At 44.4% G+C, this 23,591-nt stretch overlaps 1 long non-coding RNA gene across 1 annotated transcript in view; it reads left to right on the top strand.

The window, feature by feature from the left end:
- LOC148149547 (uncharacterized) overlaps positions 1 to 21,786 on the top strand; it is an 86,131-nt gene extending 64,345 nt beyond the window's left edge. The window contains exons 2-3 of the long non-coding RNA XR_015757582.1: positions 12,210 to 12,360; positions 19,748 to 21,786. This is a non-coding gene — a long non-coding RNA (uncharacterized LOC148149547). The remainder of the gene's footprint in view (positions 1 to 12,209; positions 12,361 to 19,747) is intronic.
- Positions 21,787 to 23,591: the final 1,805 nt, after the last annotated feature.

The following is a 23,591-nucleotide window of genomic DNA, read 5'->3' as shown; positions in this document are numbered from 1 at the left end:
ACACACACACACACACAATACCGATCTGATCACACACACACACACTACTGATCTGATCACACACACACACTACTGATCTGATCACACACACACACACACAACACTGGTCTGATCACACACACACACACACACACACACACAATACCGGTCTGATCACACACACACACACAATACCAGTCTGATCACACACACACACACACACACACACACACACACAACCGGTCTGATCACACACACACACACACAAAACCGGTCTGATCACACACACGCACACACAAAACCGGTCTGATCACACACACACACACACACACACATATACACAATACCAGTCTGATCACACACACACACAATACCGGTCTGATCACACACAATACCGGTCTGATCACACCCACACACACACACAATTCCGGTCTGATCACACACACACACAATACCGGTCTGATCACACACACACACACACACTACCGGTCTGATCACACACAATACTGGTCTGATCACACACTCACACACACACTACCGGTCTGATCACACACACACACACACACTACCGGTCTGATCACACACACACACACACACACACTACCGGTCTGATCACACACACACAACACTGGTCTGATCACACACACTACCGGTCTGATCACAAAACCGGTCTGATCACACACACACACACACACACAATTCCGGTCTGATCACACACACACACACACACACAAATTCCGGTCTGATCACACACACACACACACAAATTCCGGTCTGATCACACACACACACACACACACACACACACACACACAATTCCGGTCTGATCACACACACACACACACAATTCCGGTCTGATCACACACACACACAATTCCGGTCTGATCACACACACACACACACAATTCCGGTCTGATCACACACACACACACACAATTCCGGTCTGATCACACACACACACAATTCCGGTCTGATCACACACACACACAATTCCGGTCTGATCACACACACACACACACACACACACACACACACACACACAATTCCGGTCTGATCCCACACACACACAATTCCGGTCTGATCACACACACAATTCCGGTCTGCTCACACACACACACAATTCCGGTCTGATCACACACACACACACACATACAATTCCGGTCTGATCACACACACACACACACACACACACACACAATTCCGGTCTGATCACACACACACACACACACACACATAATTCCGGTCTGATCACACACACACACACATAATTCCGGTCTGATCACACACACACACACACACACACACACATAATTCCGGTCTGATCACACACACACACACACACACACATAATTCCGGTCTGATCACACACACACACACACACACACACACATAATTCCGGTCTGATCACACACACACACACACACACACAAAATTCCGGTCTGATCACACACACACACACACACACAAAATTCCGGTCTGATCACACACACACACACACAAAATTCCGGTCTGATCACACACACACACACGCAATTCCGGTCTGATCACACACACACACACAATACCGGTCTGATCACACACACAGACACACACACAATTCCGGTCTGATCCCACACACACACACACACACAATTCCGGTCTGATCCCACACACACACACAATTCCGGTCTGATCCCACACACACACACACAAACACACACAATTCCGGTCTGATCCCACACACACACAATTCCGGTCTGATCCCACACACACACACACAATTCCGGTCTGATCCCACACACACACACACACAATTCCGGTCTGATCACACACACACACACACACACACACCCAATTCCGGTCTGATCACACACACACACACACACCCAATTCCGGTCTGATCACACACACACACACACAATTCCGGTCTGATCCCACACACACACACAATTCCGGTCTGATCACACACACACACACACACAATTCCGGTCTGATCACACACACACACAATTCCGGTCTGATCACACACACACACAATTCCGGTCTGATCACATACACACACACACACACACACAATTCCGGTCTGATCACACACACACACACACACACACACACAATTCCGGTCTGATCACACACACACACACACACACACACACACAATTCCGGTCTGATCACACACACACACACACACACACACACACACACAATTCCGGTCTGATCACACACGATCACACACACACACACAATTCCGGTCTGATCACACACACACACACACACAATTCCAGTCTGATCACACACACACACACAATTCCAGTCTGATCACACACACACACACAATTCCAGTCTGATCACACACACACACACACACACAATTCCGGTCTGATCACACACACACACAATTCCGGTCTGATCACACACACACACACAATTCCCGTCTGATCACACACACACACACACACACAATTCCGGTCTGATCACACACACACACACAATTCCGGTCTGATCACACACACACACACGCAATACCGGTCTGATCACACACACACGCACACACAATTCCGGTCTGATCTCACACACACACAATTCCGGTCTGATCACACACACACACACACACACACAATTCCGGTCTGATCACACACACACACAATTCCGGTCTGATCTCACACACACACAATTCCGGTCTGATCACACACACACACACACACACACAATTCCGGTCTGATCACACACACACACAATTCCGGTCTGATCACACACACACACAATTCCGGTCTGATCACACACACACACACAATTCCGGTCTGATCACACACACACACACAATTCCAGTCTGATCACACACACACACAATTCCGGTCTGATCACACACACACACACAATTCCGGTCTGATCACACACACACACACACAATTCCGGTCTGATCACACACACACACACAATTCCAGTCTGATCACACACACACACAATTCCGGTCTGATCACACACACACACACAATTCCAGTCTGATCACACACACACACAATTCCGGTCTGATCACACACACACACACAATTCCGGTCTGATCACACACACACACACACAATTCCGGTCTGATCACACACACACACACAATTCCGGTCTGATCACACACACACACACGCAATTCCGGTCTGATCACACACACACACACACAATTCCGGTCTGATCACACACACACACACGCAATTCCGGTCTGATCACACACACACACAATTCCGGTCTGATCACACACACACACACAATTCCGGTCTGATCACCCACACACACACACAATTCCGGTCTGATCACACACACACACACACAATTCCGGTCTGATCACACACACACACACGCAATTCCGGTCTGATCACACACACACACACACGCAATTCCGGTCTGATCACACACACACACAATTCCGGTCTGATCACACACACACACACACACGCAATTCCGGTCTGATCACACACACACACACACAATACCGGTCTGATCACACACACACGCACACACAATTCCGGTCTGATCCCACACACACACACACACAATTCCGGTCTGATCCCACACACACACACACACAATTCCGGTCTGATCCCACACACACACACAAAAACACACACAATTCCGGTCTGATCCCACACACACACATACACACACACAATTCCGGTCTGATCCCACACACACACAATTCCGGTCTGATCCCACACACACACAATTCCGGTCTGATCACACACACACACACACACCCAATTCCGGTCTGATCCCACACACACACACACACACAATTCCGGTCTGATCACACACACACACAATTCCGGTCTGATCACACACACACACACACACACAATTCCGGTCTGATCACACACACACACACACACACAATTCCGGTCTGATCACACACACACACACACACACACACAATTCCGGTCTGATCTCACACACACACAATTCCGGTCTGATCTCACACACACACAATTCCGGTCTGATCACACACACACACACACACACACACACACACACACACACACACACACAATTCCGGTCTGATCACACACAAACACACACACACACAATTCCAGTCTGATCACACACACACACACACAATTCCGGTCTGATCACACACACACACACACAATTCCGGTCTGATCACACACACACACACACACACACACAATTCCGGTCTGATCACACACACACACACACACACACACACAATTCCGGTCTGATCACACACACACACACACACACACACACAATTCCGGTCTGATCACACACACACACAATTCCGGTCTGATCACACACACACACACACACACACACACACACACACACAATTCCGGTCTGATCACACACACACACAATTCCGGTCTGATCAAACACACACACACACACACACAATTCCAGTCTGATCACACACACACACACACACACACACACACACAATTCCGGTCTGATCACACACACACACACAATTCCGGTCTGATCACACACACACACACACACACAATTCCGGTCTGATCACACACACACACACACACAATTCCGGTCTGATCACACACACACACACACACACAATTCCGGTCTGATCACACACACACACACACACACACACACACAATTCCGGTCTGATCACACACACACACACACACACACACACAATTCCGGTCTGATCACACACACACACACACACACACACACAATTCCGGTCTGATCACACACACACACAATTCCGGTCTGATCTCACACACACACAATTCCGGTCTGATCACACACACAAACACACACACACACACACAATTCCGGTCTGATCACACACACACACAATTCCGGTCTGATCACACACACACACAATTCCGGTCTGATCACACACACACACACACACACACACAATTCCAGTCTGATCACACACACACACACACACACAATTCCGGTCTGATCACACACACACACACACACACACAATTCCGGTCTGATCACACACACACACACACACACAATTCCGGTCTGATCACACACACACACACACCATTCCGGTCTGATCACACACACACAATTCCGGTCTGATCACACACACACACACACACAATTCCGGTCTGATCACACACACACACACAATTCCGGTCTGATCACACACACACACACACACAATTCCGGTCTGATCACACACACACACAATTCCGGTCTGATCACACACACACACACACAATTCCGGTCTGATCACACACACACAATTCCGGTCTGATCACACACACACAATTCCGGTCTGATCACACACACACAATTCCGGTCTGATCACACACACACAATTCCGGTCTGATCACACACACACACACACACAATTCCGGTCTGATCACACACACACACACACAATTCCGGTCTGATCACACACACACACACACAATTCCGGTCTGATCACACACACACACACACACACAATTCCGGTCTGATCACACACACACACACACACAATTCCGGTCTGATCACACACACACACAATTCCGGTCTGATCACACACACACACACACAATTCCGGTCTGATCACACACACACACACACAATTCCGGTCTGATCACACACACACACACACAATTCCGGTCTGATCACACACACACAATTCCGGTCTGATCACACACACACACACACACACAATTCCGGTCTGATCACACACACACACACACAATTCCGGTCTGATCACACACACACACACACAATTCCGGTCTGATCACACACACACACACACAATTCCGGTCTGATCACACACACACACACACACACAATTCCGGTCTGATCACACACACACACACACACAATTCCGGTCTGATCACACACACACACAATTCCGGTCTGATCACACACACACACAATTCCGGTCTGATCACACACACACACACACAATTCCGGTCTGATCACACACACACACACACAATTCCGGTCTGATCACACACACACAATTCCGGTCTGATCACACACACACAATTCCGGTCTGATCACACACACACACACACACAATTCCGGTCTGATCACACACACACACACAATTCCGGTCTGATCACACACACACAATTCCGGTCTGATCACACACACACAATTCCGGTCTGATCACACACACAATTCCGGTCTGATCACACACACACACACAATTCCGGTCTGATCACACACACACACACACAATTCCGGTCTGATCACACACACACACACAATTCCGGTCTGATCACACACACACACACGCAATTCCGGTCTGATCACACACACACACACAATTCCGGTCTGATCACACACACACACACGCAATTCCGGTCTGATCACACACACACACAATTCCGGTCTGATCACCCACACACACACACAATTCCGGTCTGATCACACACACACACACAATTCCGGTCTGATCACACACACACACACGCAATTCCGGTCTGATCACACACACACACACACGCAATTCCGGTCTGATCACACACACACACAATTCCGGTCTGATCACACACACACACACACGCAATTCCGGTCTGATCACACACACACACACACAATACCGGTCTGATCACACACACACGCACACACAATTCCGGTCTGATCCCACACACACACACACACAATTCCGGTCTGATCCCACACACACACACACACAATTCCGGTCTGATCCCACACACACACACAAAAACACACACAATTCCGGTCTGATCCCACACACACACATACACACACACAATTCCGGTCTGATCCCACACACACACAATTCCGGTCTGATCCCACACACACACAATTCCGGTCTGATCACACACACACACAATTCCGGTCTGATCACACACACACACAATTCCGGTCTGATCACACACACACACACACACACCCAATTCCGGTCTGATCCCACACACACACACACACACAATTCCGGTCTGATCACACACACACACAATTCCGGTCTGATCACACACACACACACACACACAATTCCGGTCTGATCACACACACACACACACACACAATTCCGGTCTGATCACACACACACACACACACAATTCCGGTCTGATCACACACACACACACACACACAATTCCGGTCTGATCACACACACACACACACACACAATTCCGGTCTGATCACACACACACACACACACACACACACACAATTCCGGTCTGATCACACACACACACACACACACACACACAATTCCGGTCTGATCACACACACACACACACACACACACACACACACACACACAATTCCGGTCTGATCACACACACACACAATTCCGGTCTGATCTCACACACACACAATTCCGGTCTGATCACACACACAAACACACACACACACACACAATTCCGGTCTGATCACACACACACACAATTCCGGTCTGATCACACACACACACAATTCCGGTCTGATCACACACACACACACACACACACACACAATTCCAGTCTGATCACACACACACACACACACACACACACAATTCCGGTCTGATCACACACACACACACACAATTCCGGTCTGATCACACACACACACACACACACAATTCCGGTCTGATCACACACACACACACACACACAATTCCGGTCTGATCACACACACACACACACACCATTCCGGTCTGATCACACACACACAATTCCGGTCTGATCACACACACACACACACACACAATTCCGGTCTGATCACACACACACACACACAATTCCGGTCTGATCACACACACACACACACAATTCCGGTCTGATCACACACACACACACAATTCCGGTCTGATCACACACACACACACACACAATTCCGGTCTGATCACACACACACACAATTCCGGTCTGATCACACACACACACACACAATTCCGGTCTGATCACACACACACACACACAATTCCGGTCTGATCACACACACACAATTCCGGTCTGATCACACACACACAATTCCGGTCTGATCACACACACACACACACACAATTCCGGTCTGATCACACACACACACACACAATTCCGGTCTGATCACACACACACACACACAATTCCGGTCTGATCACACACACACACACACACACAATTCCGGTCTGATCACACACACACACACACACACAATTCCGGTCTGATCACACACACACACACACACACAATTCCGGTCTGATCACACACACACACAATTCCGGTCTGATCACACACACACACACACAATTCCGGTCTGATCACACACACACACAATTCCGGTCTGATCACACACACACACACACACAATTCCGGTCTGATCACACACACACAATTCCGGTCTGATCACACACACACAATTCCGGTCTGATCACACACACACACACACACAATTCCGGTCTGATCACACACACACACACACAATTCCGGTCTGATCACACACACACACACACACACAATTCCGGTCTGATCACACACACACACACACACAATTCCGGTCTGATCACACACACACACAATTCCGGTCTGATCACACACACACACACACAATTCCGGTCTGATCACACACACACACACACAATTCCGGTCTGATCACACACACACAATTCCGGTCTGATCACACACACACAATTCCGGTCTGATCACACACACACACACACACAATTCCGGTCTGATCACACACACACACACAATTCCGGTCTGATCACACACACACAATTCCGGTCTGATCACACACACACAATTCCGGTCTGATCACACACACAATTCCGGTCTGATCACACACACACACACAATTCCGGTCTGATCACACACACACACACACAATTCCGGTCTGATCACACACACACACACAATTCCGGTCTGATCACACACACACACACGCAATTCCGGTCTGATCACACACACACACACAATTCCGGTCTGATCACACACACACACACGCAATTCCGGTCTGATCACACACACACACAATTCCGGTCTGATCACACACACACACACAATTCCGGTCTGATCACCCACACACACACACAATTCCGGTCTGATCACACACACACACACAATTCCGGTCTGATCACACACACACACACGCAATTCCGGTCTGATCACACACACACACACACGCAATTCCGGTCTGATCACACACACACACAATTCCGGTCTGATCACACACACACACACACGCAATTCCGGTCTGATCACACACACACACACACAATACCGGTCTGATCACACACACACGCACACACAATTCCGGTCTGATCCCACACACACACACACACAATTCCGGTCTGATCCCACACACACACACACACAATTCCGGTCTGATCCCACACACACACACAAAAACACACACAATTCCGGTCTGATCCCACACACACACATACACACACACAATTCCGGTCTGATCCCACACACACACAATTCCGGTCTGATCCCACACACACACAATTCCGGTCTGATCACACACACACACAATTCCGGTCTGATCACACACACACACACACACCCAATTCCGGTCTGATCCCACACACACACACACACACAATTCCGGTCTGATCACACACACACACAATTCCGGTCTGATCACACACACACACACACACACACAATTCCGGTCTGATCACACACACACACACACACACAATTCCGGTCTGATCACACACACACACACACACACACACACACACACACACAATTCCGGTCTGATCTCACACACACACAATTCCGGTCTGATCTCACACACACACAATTCCGGTCTGATCACACACACACACACACACACACACACACACACACACACACACAATTCCGGTCTGATCACACACAAACACACACACACACAATTCCAGTCTGATCACACACACACACACACAATTCCGGTCTGATCACACACACACACACACACACACACACAATTCCGGTCTGATCACACACACACACACACACACACACACACAATTCCGGTCTGATCACACACACACACACACACACAATTCCGGTCTGATCACACACACACACACACACACACACACACAATTCCGGTCTGATCACACACACACACAATTCCGGTCTGATCACACACACACACACACACACACACACACACACACAATTCCGGTCTGATCACACACACACACAATTCCGGTCTGATCACACACACACACACACACACACAATTCCAGTCTGATCACACACACACACACACACACACACACACAATTCCGGTCTGATCACACACACACACAATTCCGGTCTGATCACACACACACACACACACACAATTCCGGTCTGATCACACACACACACACACAATTCCGGTCTGATCACACACACACACACACACACACACAATTCCGGTCTGATCACACACACACACACACACACACACACAATTCCGGTCTGATCACACACACACACACACACACACACACACACAATTCCGGTCTGATCACACACACAAACACACACACACACACACAATTCTGGTCTGATCACACACACACACAATTCCGGTCTGATCACACACACACACAATTCCGGTCTGATCACACACACACACACACACACACACAATTCCAGTCTGATCACACACACACACACACACACAATTCCGGTCTGATCACACACACACACACACAATTCCGGTCTGATCACACACACACACACACACACAATTCCGGTCTGATCACACACACACACACACACACACAATTCCGGTCTGATCACACACACACACACACCATTCCGGTCTGATCACACACACACAATTCCGGTCTGATCACACACACACACACACACACAATTCCGGTCTGATCACACACACACACACACAATTCCGGTCTGATCACACACACACACACACAATTCCGGTCTGATCACACACACACACACAATTCCGGTCTGATCACACACACACACACACACAATTCCGGTCTGATCACACACACACACAATTCCGGTCTGATCACACACACACACACACAATTCCGGTCTGATCACACACACACACAATTCCGGTCTGATCACACACACACAATTCCGGTCTGATCACACACACACAATTCCGGTCTGATCACACACACACAATTCCGGTCTGATCACACACACACACACACACAATTCCGGTCTGATCACACACACACACACACAATTCCGGTCTGATCACACACACACACACACAATTCCGGTCTGATCACACACACACACAATTCCGGTCTGATCACACACACACACACACAATTCCGGTCTGATCACACACACACAATTCCGGTCTGATCACACACACACAATTCCGGTCTGATCACACACACACAATTCCGGTCTGATCACACACACACACACACACAATTCCGGTCTGATCACACACACACACACACAATTCCGGTCTGATCACACACACACACACACAATTCCGGTCTGATCACACACACACACACACACACAATTCCGGTCTGATCACACACACACACACACACAATTCCGGTCTGATCACACACACACACAATTCCGGTCTGATCACACACACACACACACAATTCCGGTCTGATCACACACACACACACACAATTCCGGTCTGATCACACACACACACACACAATTCCGGTCTGATCACACACACACAATTCCGGTCTGATCACACACACACAATTCCGGTCTGATCACACACACACACACACAATTCCGGTCTGATCACACACACACACACACAATTCCGGTCTGATCACACACACACACACACACACAATTCCGGTCTGATCACACACACACACACACACAATTCCGGTCTGATCACACACACACACACACAATTCCGGTCTGATCACACACACACACACACAATTCCGGTCTGATCACACACACACACACACAATTCCGGTCTGATCACACACACACAATTCCGGTCTGATCACACACACACAATTCCGGTCTGATCACACACACACACACACACACACACAATTCCGGTCTGATCACACACACACACACAATTCCGGTCTGATCACACACACACAATTCCGGTCTGATCACACACACACAATTCCGGTCTGATCACACACACACAATTCCGGTCTGATCACACACACAATTCCGGTCTGATCACACACACACACACAATTCCGGTCTGATCACACACACACAATTCCGGTCTGATCACACACACACACACACACCTCATCTGATCATGCATACATACGCACACAATACCAGCCTGACCTCACACTTTCTCTCACATCCACTTAGACACACAATACCAGTGTGATCTCTTGCTCACACACACACCATACATACACACACATACACTCTCTCTGTCTCTCTCCATCCCAGGAAACTCTGCTGTCTACATTGCTTGATGGACAGAGAATTTTGATTATTCAGTATCCATCTGTCAGGACCACTCCCATACCTGATAGATTGATGGTAATGGCAGCTAGCCATTTCAGCTGAAATCCTACCAGAATGTTTGCCAACGACACAGGTGATTGACTGAACCATCTCTACAATACCAACCACCCTCTTTTGTTGTGTTTTAATCTGCATTTAACAATACAAGTCAGACTCTGTCAGTCATGTTTAAGAAAGATGGTAAGGACAAGCCAGGGAACTAAGACCAGTAAGCCTGACATCAGTGGTGGGCAAGTTGTTGGAGGGAATCCTGAGGGCCAGGATGTACATGTATTTGGAAAAGCAAGGACTGATTAGGGATAGTCAACATGGTTTTGTGCATGGGAAATCATGCCTCACAAACTTATTGAGTTTTTGAAGAAGTAACAAAGAGGATTGATGAGGGCAGAACAGTGGATGTGATCTATATGGACTTCAGTAAGGCATTCGACAAGATTGCCCATGGGACACTGGTTAGCAAGGTTAGATCCCATGGAATACAGTGAAAACTAGCCATTTGGATACAGAACTGGCTCAAAGGTGGTGGTGGAGAGTTGTTCTTCAGACGAGTGGAGTGCCTCAAGGATCGGTGCTGGGTCCAATACTTTTTGTCATTTATATAAATGATTTGGATGTGAGCATAAGAGGTATAGTTAGTAAGTTTGCAGATGACACCAAAGTTGGAGGTGGAGTGGACAGTGAAGAAGGTTACCTCAGATTACAATGGGATCTTGATCAGATGGGCCAATGGGCTGAGAAGTGGCAAATGGAGTTTAATTTAGATAACTGCGAGGTGCTGCATTTTGGGAAAGCAAATCTTAGCAGGACTTATACACTTAATGGTAAGGTCCTAGGGAGTGTTGCTGAACAAAGAGACAATAGACAATAGATGCAGGAGTAGGCCATTCTGCCCATCGAGCCTGCACCACCATTCAATATGATCATGGCTGATCGTCCTTAATCAGTATCCTGTTCCTGCCTTATCTCCATCACCCTTGATTCCACTATCTTTGAGAGCTCTATCCAACTCTTAAATTAATCCAGGAGACTGGGCCTCCACTGCCCTCTGGGGCAGAGCATTCCACACACCCACCACTCTCTGGGTGAAGAAGTTTCTCCTCATCTCAGTCCTAAATGGTCTACCCCGTATTTTTAAGCTGTGTCCTCTGGTTCGGGACTCACCCATCAGCGGAAACATGTTTCCTGCCTCCAGAGTGTCCAATCCTTTAATAATCTTATATGTCTCAATCAGATCCCCTTTCAGTCTTCTAAACTCAAGGGTATACAAGCCCAGTCGCTCCAGTCTTTCAGTGTAAGGTATTCCCACCATTCCAGGAATTGACCTCGTGAACCTACGCTGCACTCCCTCAATAGCCAGAATGTCTTTCCTCAAATTTGGAGACCAGAACTGCACACACTACTCCAGGTGTGGTCACACCAGGGCTCTGTAAAGCTGCAGAAGAACCTCTTTGCTTCCATTCTCAATCCCTCTTGTTATGAAGGCCAGCATGCTATTAGCCTTCGTCACTACCTGCTGTACCTGTATGCTTACCTTCATTGACTGGTGTACAAGAACACCCAGATCTCTTTGTACTGCCCCTTTACCTAAATTGATTCCATTTAGGTAGTAATCTGCCTTCCTGTTCTTGCCACCAAAGTGGATAACCATACATTTATACATGCACCTTGGAGTGCAGGTTCATAGCTCCTTGAAAGTGGAGTTGCAGGTAGATAGGATAGTGAAAAGCACATTGGATATGCTTTCTTTTATTGGTCAGCGTATTGAGTATAGGGGTTGGGAGGTCATGTTGCGGCTGTACAGGACATTGGTTAGGCCACTTATGGAATATTGCATGCAATTCTGCTCTCCTTCCTGTCGGAATGATGGTGTGAAACTTGAAAGGGCTCAGAAAAAGATGTTACAAGGATGTTGCCAGGATTGGAGGATTTGAGCCAAAGGGAGACGTTGAATAGGCTGGGGCTGTTTTCCCTGGAGCATCAGAGGCTGAGGGGTGACCTTATAGAGGTTTATAAAATCATGAGAGGCATGGATAGGATAAATAGACAAAGTTTTTTCCCTGGGGTGGGCAAGTCCAGAAGTAGAGGGCATAGGTTTAGGGTGAGAGGGGAAAGATATTAAAGAGATCTAAGGGGCAACTTTTTCACGCAGAGGGTGGTATGTGTATGGAATGAGTTGCCAGAGGAAGTGGTGCAGGCTAGTATGCTTGCAATATTTGAAAGGCATCTGGATGGGTATATGAATAGGAAGGGTTTGGAGGGATATGGGCCGGGTGCTGGCAGGTGGGACTAGATTGGGTTTGGATATCTGGTCGGCATGGATGAATTGGACCGAAGGGTCTGTTTCTGTGCTGTACATCTCTATGACTCTCTAACTCTACATTACCGAGGGTGTGGTACAAGCGTACAAATTTGCTTACTCTTTTGCCAAATGGATCCGATTTCCCTTCCAGGGATTGATGTCCTTCTTTTTGTCAATTATATGCCAGCTTTGTTTTCTAATCAACCCAGTGTCATCAGGTATAAGATGTTAACAAAAGGGACACAATTAAAAAATAGTAAACTGTGTGACAAATAAGACTGACAGAATTGAATAATTGTATGAGCCCTTCTGTGACCAGACATTGCAGGCATTGTTGACAAATTCTGTCAACGATGTCCACCAGTCCCTGCAATATCCACTGACCACAGAAAGACTCAACTTTTGAGCAAATGCATGTGCTCCATCTCAGGGCCAAGTGGGCACAGACTACACAGTAAAATTGAGCTCATTTTCTGGTGTCAGTCAGGAATATATCAAAGGATATTCGGCTACAGATTCTGTGGACCCAAACTCACCCCAGCCGATTTGATCAATTTCAGCCCGTGATATTTGCCAGGACATCAATATCCATAAAATGCATAGCCTGAGTTAATTTTATCATGCAGTACACATTTATGATATGTTAATAATGACAGCTGTCACTTAGCCATTCCTTGAAAGGCTTGAATTTAAACCATTTTTTTTTTGCACAATGCAACACCCTTACCACACCTCAGACTAAGTCACAATGTTATGCTGTCCATTACCTGACAGTGATTGTTATCTAAACCAGTGCATTATGTGCCAATACTTTCAAAGGCATTCATGACAAATAATACGAAATGAGCGCATTTTGTACTGAGCAATTAGCCTTAATGTTTAGTTATTTCTTTGGACACTGTCTTTGATTGATTAGCTATAACTGGATTCCAAACTATTACTTCTGATAGGGCCGCCTTTATTTACAGGATTGGATATGGTCCAAAATTCATAAGGTTTGAAACTACAAAGTAGTATCTTAAACTAAAATGTAATATGTTCGTAGTTTTAAATTATAAGATCATAAAAACCACATGAACAGGAGCCATTCAACAAGATCATAGCTGATCTACTCTTAACTCTACTTACCTGTGTACTCATAAAAGTTCCTTCACATCTCTCTCTTTATTAGAAACATCTTATTTTGGAAGTTTTAGATTTCCCATGATGGGAAACATTCTCTCAGCATCTAGTCTGTGAAGCCACCTTAGGGTCATAGAGGCTTAAATAAGTTCACCTCTCATTCTCAATTCCAATGAACATGAGTCCAAACTACTCAATATTTCCTAATAAGACAATCTTAGGAATCAAACTAGTGAATCTTATCTGAACTGCCTCCAATACATATATATTGTTTCATTGGTAAGAAGTCCAAAACTGTATGCATTTCTGCAGGTAAAATCTCACTAATGTGCTGCACTGATGTACTGGGTTCTTCCACTTTTGCAGAGGGTGTTATTTTTCAACCTCCTCCTACTGTTATTGAGTAGTTCACCACTGTTTACAACTGGATATGACACGATACAGTCTTGGATCTGATATTTGTGGATGGATTAACTACATCTATTGCATACTGCTTTTTTGATTTTGACTGCAAATTGTCCTATTTGGAGCATAACCAGGTTGATCTCACTTTTATAGACAGGTCTAGTGCTGCTCCTGGCATGTGGTTCTTCACTGTACCTTGGTTGATTCTTTGATTTGATGGTAATGGTAAAGTGCAGGATATGTCAGGGCATGATGCTACAGATTGTGCTGAATACAATTCTGCTGCTGTTAATAGTTTGAAATGCCTCATGGATGCCCAGTTTTGAATTGGTAGGTCTGCCTTGAAACTACCCCATTTAGCCCAGATGTAATGCCGTGATGGTATTCTCAGCGTAGAGGTGACTTTGCCTTCACGTGGGCTGTGCAGTAACCAACCTACCAACTCAGCACCACCCTCATGACCTGTCCTCCTGTCCATTTTCCTTCCCACCTATCAGCTCCACCCTCCTCTCTGATCTATCACCATCACCCCCCACTTTCAACTACCTATCACACGCTCAGCTATCTCTCCCCCAGCCTCATCCCCCTCACATTTATTTCTCCACGCCTCAGCTCACAGCCTCATTCCTGATGAAGGTCTTTCACCCAAAATGTCGATTCTTCTGCTCCTTGGATGCTGCCTGAACTGCTGTGCTTTTCCAGCACCACACTCTCGACAGTGATCACTCATACTTATATCATTATGTATAGTTACACATGTAATAGATAGTTTGGTAAGAAAAGATCCAGTAGATTTTTATGTCTTGTTTGTTCCCTCACCACTCACCTCAGATGCAGAAATGTCCTTTAGGATGGTCAGCAGTGGTGCCAACAAGCCATTTTTGGTAATGGACATTGACCCAGGTTCACCCTGTATCTTCACCATCCTCAGTTGTTCTTTCAAATTGTGCTCATGATGGAGGAATAATGGTTCATCACCTGAGGGATCAAATCAGAAAGAGCTTTTCTTACTCATGTTTAACAAGAAGTTTGAAACTACTTTGGACAAGGTAGTTTCCATTGCTGAAAATTCATCTATCACCTCCATGCATTTTAAACCTTAGTTGGAGGTCACATGTAAGCCAGATCCAAAAGGCATTAGTGAACTAGGGATCTAGCTCATGACATCATTTGTGAAACTGGCTGTTATTTCCAGGTTTGTATTCATTAATTCAATTTAAGTTACATGTGCTGTTGTTGTGGGAGATTTGAACCCATGTGTCCAGAACATTATCTCTAGATTATTAGCCCTGTGACATTTATACCACCATCTCCCAAGGTATTGCTTAGAAGTATAGAGTTCAAAATTGCATTGCCACAGCACATCACTGAGGAATTCTTATTAACATATGATCAAGGAGCAAATATATGCCATTCAACCCACAGACCTAATCTGTCATTCAATAAGATCATGACTCGTCCGCTTACGTTTCAAATTCCACATTCTCACTTAACACTGATAACCATTGATTCCATTGCCTAAGACACATCTATCTAACTCCATCTTAAAAAAAAGTTAAATGATGCCACCTCCACTGCCTTCTGACACAGAGAGTTCCAAAGTCACACAACACACAGAAAAATATTCTCCTATACTCCACTCTAAAAACGGAGTCTCCAATTTTAAAAGAGTGCTCCTATTTCTGGACTCACCCATATGAGGAAACATTCTTTCCACTTCCACACAGTCACCACCATTCAGGATCTTATACACTTCAGTCAAGTCACCCCTCACTCTTCTAAACTACAGTGCAAATAAGCTCAGTCTGTCCAACTTACCTTCACAAGACAATCCATTTATTCCAGGTATCAGGCGAGTAATATTTCTCTGAATCATATCTAATGCATTTACATTCTTTCTGACAAAAGAGGTCTAAAAGTGTACTCTACTCAAAATGCAGTCTCACTCGTGACAAAGCTGTCATTTTAAAAAAGGTTATTTTGGCTTGTGTTTTTTTTAAGAGAGTTTGTAAAGACATATGTGCCAACCTGGGTACCGAAAATAGCTAAAGTAAATAACTTAGGAGGCCTTTAGGTTTCTTTTAAAACAGTTATAACAATGGAAAGGGTGTGGCCAGTTCTCATAGACCAGGCTTTCTAGTTTTTTTTTTAGCTACAGCAGTCAGAAGCTGTTTGAACGGTTTGAAGCATCAATAAATGATTGAGTTGTTGCTTTCTCTGAAATCTCTTTTGATGTTGTTTTCTCCTGGGATTGGAGAACTGCATATCAGAATCTGTGTGTGAATTTACCTTTCCGCCAAGGAAGGTGTTTATGGGATACTACTATATTGGAACAGTTAGTTAGCATTAGGTACTGTGTCTATTATTCACTTAAGTTTTCCAATAGTTAATTTAGTCTAAATTCCTCTTTTGTTTGTTTGTATTCTAACTATAGTGTTGAAATAGACTGTTTTGCTTGACGTTGGGTAGTTTGATCAGTCGCGTCATCACATCTGGGACATGCACTTCACATCAACCTTAAAAATAAGAAAAAGTTAGGGTCTAGGCTACCTTCTTAAAATATTTTAAGGGAGCCAGGTCTGGATGATGCACCAATGCCCTGAATCATTCTTACTTTTATAATCAATTCTTCCTTGTAATTAAAGGTAACATTCTTAATTATGTGTATGTACTTCCATAGTGAGTTTTAGTGACTCATTCACTAGAATACCTGGATCTCTCTCACCTCAGAATTCTGCAATCATTCTCCATGTAAGTAGTGCTCTCTTTTTTTATTCTTCCTGCCAAAGTGAACAAGTTCAGATTTTCTCAGATTATATTCCGTCTGTCAGACTTTTACCACCCTCTTGACTTCCCCAAAGCTGTCTGCAACCTATTCTCTCTACCTGTGTCTCTTCACCAAAATTAAGCACCATGCCTTCCTTCCCTTCATCCAAGTAATTAAATATGAATGGTAAAAAGCTGAGGTCACAGCACAGGCCCTTATAGTAATTCACTTGTCATATCCTGCCAATTGGAAAAGGACCCATTTTGTATACTCTTTGTTTCCTGCTAGCCAGTCAATCCTCTATCCTTCATATTGTGTTACTTAGGAAGATAATAGTGTTGTGATAATTTCAGTGAACTATGTTCACTGAACATAATAGTGTTGAATTCAAATCCTAGTATGGCAGCTGGTGGAAATTGAATTCAATTAATAAATCATATAAATCTCAGTTAAGGTGCCATAGAATTATTGTCACTTGTTTTAAAAGGTCACTGAAGCCCTTTAGGGAAGAAAATCTGTCATCCTTATCGGTCTGACCTAGATGTGATTCCAGACCCACAGCAATGTACTTACTTCTTAACTGCCCTGTGAAATGGCAGAGCAAGTCATCCAGTTCAAAGGCAATTAAGGATGTGCAAAAACCATTGGCCTTGCCAGCTCCCATCATAGAATTTGAAAAAACATGCCTTGTGTTCCTACTCTCCACAATAACCTTTTATCTGGCACATTGTCAAATGTCTTCTGGAAATTTAAATACACTAACTATGGACCCTCCTTTTATCTACATGTTATTCTTTGAAAGAATTACAATAAGTTGGTTGAACAGGATTTTACCTTTACAAAACCATGCTGTCTCTTCCTGTTTAGATTACCTACAGTGTGGAAACAGGCCCTTCAGTCCAACAAGTCTACACCGACCCTCCGAAGAGTAACCCACCCAGTCCCATTTCTGTCTGACTAATACACCTAACACTATGGGCAACTTAATATGGCCAATTCACCTGGCCTGCGGGAGGAAACCTGAACATCCAGAGGAAACCCACGCAGACACGGGGAGAATGTGCAAATTCCACACAGTCGCCCGAGGCTGGAATTGAACCTGGAGACTCACAGCTGGTGCTGTGAGGCAGCAGTGCTAACCACTGAGCCACCATGTTGCCCTTTACCTTGAGCATTTCTAAGTACACAGCAAAAACCACCTTAATGATCAGTTCAAATACTTTCTACATGATAGATGTCAAGCTAACTCACCTATAAGTTTACTTTTTTTTCTCCCCTTCTTGAATAAAAAATATTGGCTATTTTATAATCTGATGGAGCCTTTGCAAATCTAGCAAATTTTGGACAATTATTATCAATGCATTTACCACCTCTTTCAAGACCCTAGGATTAAGTTCATCTGGACTGGGGACTGGTCAGTAACACTTACCTAGAGATTTTAATTTCAACTCTTAAGTTGTAAAGAACTCAAGTTGAAGTATTTTAACTCCTTGGTAGCATTTGGCTGATATTTATTATAATCCATTCCAGTTTACGCAAGGGAAATTTGTATCTGTAATCAAATTGCAATTTATTTTCATGTTTGTTTCCATGCTACTATGAACTCAAGAACTAATAAAACTGTGCAGGTTTGCGCAGTGACAGAGCAAATTTACTTTGTAGTAAATTTTACTGTGAGAGCAGAATTATCAATTCCTCCCAATAACAAAAATGTGCTGCTGTTCAGTAAATATATTTTTATGCTTCATTTCACCATGTACCACTGGAGTAATCTAGGATTTATAAATACCTCTTTTTTTTTGGTCTAAAACGGAAAGATACTGCTTTAACCAGAGAAACTAATTTAGAGAATCCTTGGAGTTTAAAAACAAGTTACTAGAGCACATTGTGGGTTCTGCCCAGACACGGTCTTTTCATTGGCTTATCAATTATCACCACTTAATGTGTTCATCAGTACTCATCATAGTAACAATTTCTTGTTTGGCTTCTGGACAGGTGGCTGTAGCTGTGTGTGTAGACAATACAGTAGTAACAATCAGCCTGCAAAGAGAAACTATCTTCTTTTCCTCTCCCTTTTGCACAGAGAGGTAAAACAAAATTTCTGGTAGTTAGTTACTTCCGCTCACCTTTCCTTTGTAAGCTACTCTCTCAGCAAAAACCATTTTAAGAGACGCTAAATGAGCAAGTTCTCAACATGTGAAGTGAAACAGAGAATTGATTTACCTGTGTCAACAACAAAGTCAGAAGGGGAATCAAAAATGACCCATTGACGTCTCTGATCCAGACTGGTACCAGAATTGTGTCTCTGACCTGTTACTTTATTTCTCAGCTGTAATGTTTATGTCTTGTATGCTTTGGTGCGACTTTTTAAAAAGGAGAAAAGTTTAAGTTATATAACTTAGAAATCCTGTCCATATATTGTTTTTGTTTAAGTTATACAATTATAGATTAGCAACTCATCTCCCTACTTTGTGCTATTGTTTAAAAAGTTTGATTACAATATTTACAATGATACTCTTGTCAATGAAAAGTGAAACTCATGTTTTTTTTAAATATGAAATACAGTTATGTATAACTGGGCAATTTGGTGATTTAATTATTCACATTTGTGATGACTTGATGAATGGTCGGATTTGATTTACAACACACTATCTGCAGTGAGTTGTGACAAGTTTAAAAAAAAAGTGAAAAGAATAATTGACGCTGAAAACAGTTTGTTATCTTGACACCAGGACAATGAACGTATAAGGTTGTCTCCCCAGTGTGCTGTGCATGTTCTTATCCTGCTGTTCTTATCAGTTAAATTCGTATGGTTCCCTGTAAGTGAGAATCGAATTTGCTTGCAATTTATTCCAGACCAATTCATAAAAATGTTGTAAGAAGGACATTCTTTTGTTTTTCAGAGAATTAAAAATCATGCTTATTGTATGAAGTTGCAGCATATGCATTGTTAATTACTGTGTGTGACAGTCAATGGCAGATACTTAGTGCTGATCTACTAATCATGATGTGAATTTGTGGCAATTATACTCCCATTCTCTACCCTTACCTACCAGGATTAGTTCCAATACATGTTCAAGATCAAATATGCTCCAGATCAGAGTCGATTAAGCTCATTGGCTAACTCTGAAGAACAGCAGAGTTCTGTTTCCTCTTGCTACATGCTGCAAGCTAGACTGTACAATGGCTGCATCTTGATTGCTTGCCCATTATCATAATCTTCACAATAACATTATATACATTAAAGTAAAAATGTGTACATTAGGGTACTTACAAAAAAAATTATGCAAATAATTGGTTTCTGTAAAGAATTCACAAAGGAGGACACAACTAACCTTGTGGAAATGCAAGGGGACAGAGGGTTAAGCATGAAGGAGGACCTGAAAGAAATCAGGAAATGGTATTGGGGAAAATGATGGGATTAAAATCCAGTAAGTCCCTAGGGCCTGATGCTCTGCATCCTAGAGTACTTAGGAAGTGGGCCTAGAAATAGCAGATACATTGGTGATAATTTTCCAGCATTCCATAGACTGTGCAAGTGTCTTCCAATGGACTGGAGGGTAGCTAATATAACCGTACCTTTTAAGAAAGGAATGAGAGAAAACCGAGAATTATAGTCCAGCTAGCCTGACATCGATGGTAGGGAAAATGCTGGAGTCAATTATTAAGGATGTAATTTTTCAGCATTCGGAAAGCAATGACAGAATCAGTCCTAGTTAGCATGGAATCACTAAAGGGAAATCATACTTGACAAATCTTCTAGAATTTTTTAAGGATATAACAAGTAGCGTGTAAAAGATGTTGTGTATCTGGACTTTCAAAAGGCTTTTGACAAGGTTCCACACAAGAGATTAGTAAAGAAAATTAAAGCTCATGGTATTGGAGATAATGTATTGACGTGGATAGAGAGCTGGTTGGCAGACAGGAAGCAGAGTTGGAATAAACAGGTCCTTTTCAGGTTGGCAGACAGTGACAAGTAGGGTGCTGCAGGGTTCAGCGTTGGGACCCCAGCTGTTCACAATATGCATTAATGATTTGGACAAAGGAATTGAATGCAATATCTCCAAATTTGCAGCTGACACTAAGCTGGTGGCAGTGTGTGCTGTAAGGAGGATGCTAAGAGGCTGCAAGGTGAATTGGACATGCTGGATGAGTGGGCAAATATTTGGCAAATACATTATAAAGTGGATAAGTGTGAGGCTATCCACTTTGGTCACAAAAACAGGAAGGCAGATTATTATCTGAATGGTGGCAGCTTAGGAAAAGATGGGATAGAATGAGACCTGGGTGTCATGGTGGAATGGTTGCTAAAGGTTGGATGCAGGTGCAGTAGGTGGTGAGGAACGTTAATGGTATGCTAGCCATCATAGCAAGAGGATTTGAATATAACAGTAGAGATGTCATGCTGCAGTTATACAGGGCCTTGGTATTGTGTGTAGTTTTGGTCTCCTAGTCTGAGGAAGGATATTCTTGCTATTGAGGGAGTCCAGCAAAGGTTCACCAGACAGATTCCTGGGAATGCAGGACTAATACATGAGGGAAGACTGGATTGCCTGGGCTTATTGTTGCTGGAATTTAGAAGGTTGAGAGACATCTCATAGAAACATAAAATCCTGACAGGCTAGACATGGGAAGAGTGTTCAAGATGTTGGGGAAGTCCAGAACCAGAGGCCACAGTCTAAGAATAAGAGGTGAGCCATTCAGGATTAGA

Source organism: Chiloscyllium plagiosum, unplaced genomic scaffold (genome assembly GCF_037043375.1).
Source record: "Chiloscyllium plagiosum isolate Xiang-an unplaced genomic scaffold, Cpla_swu_hap1 HiC_scaffold_7, whole genome shotgun sequence".
NCBI classification, from domain to species: Eukaryota; Metazoa; Chordata; class Chondrichthyes; order Orectolobiformes; family Hemiscylliidae; genus Chiloscyllium; species Chiloscyllium plagiosum.
This window is presented reverse-complemented; position numbering and strand designations above follow the sequence as displayed.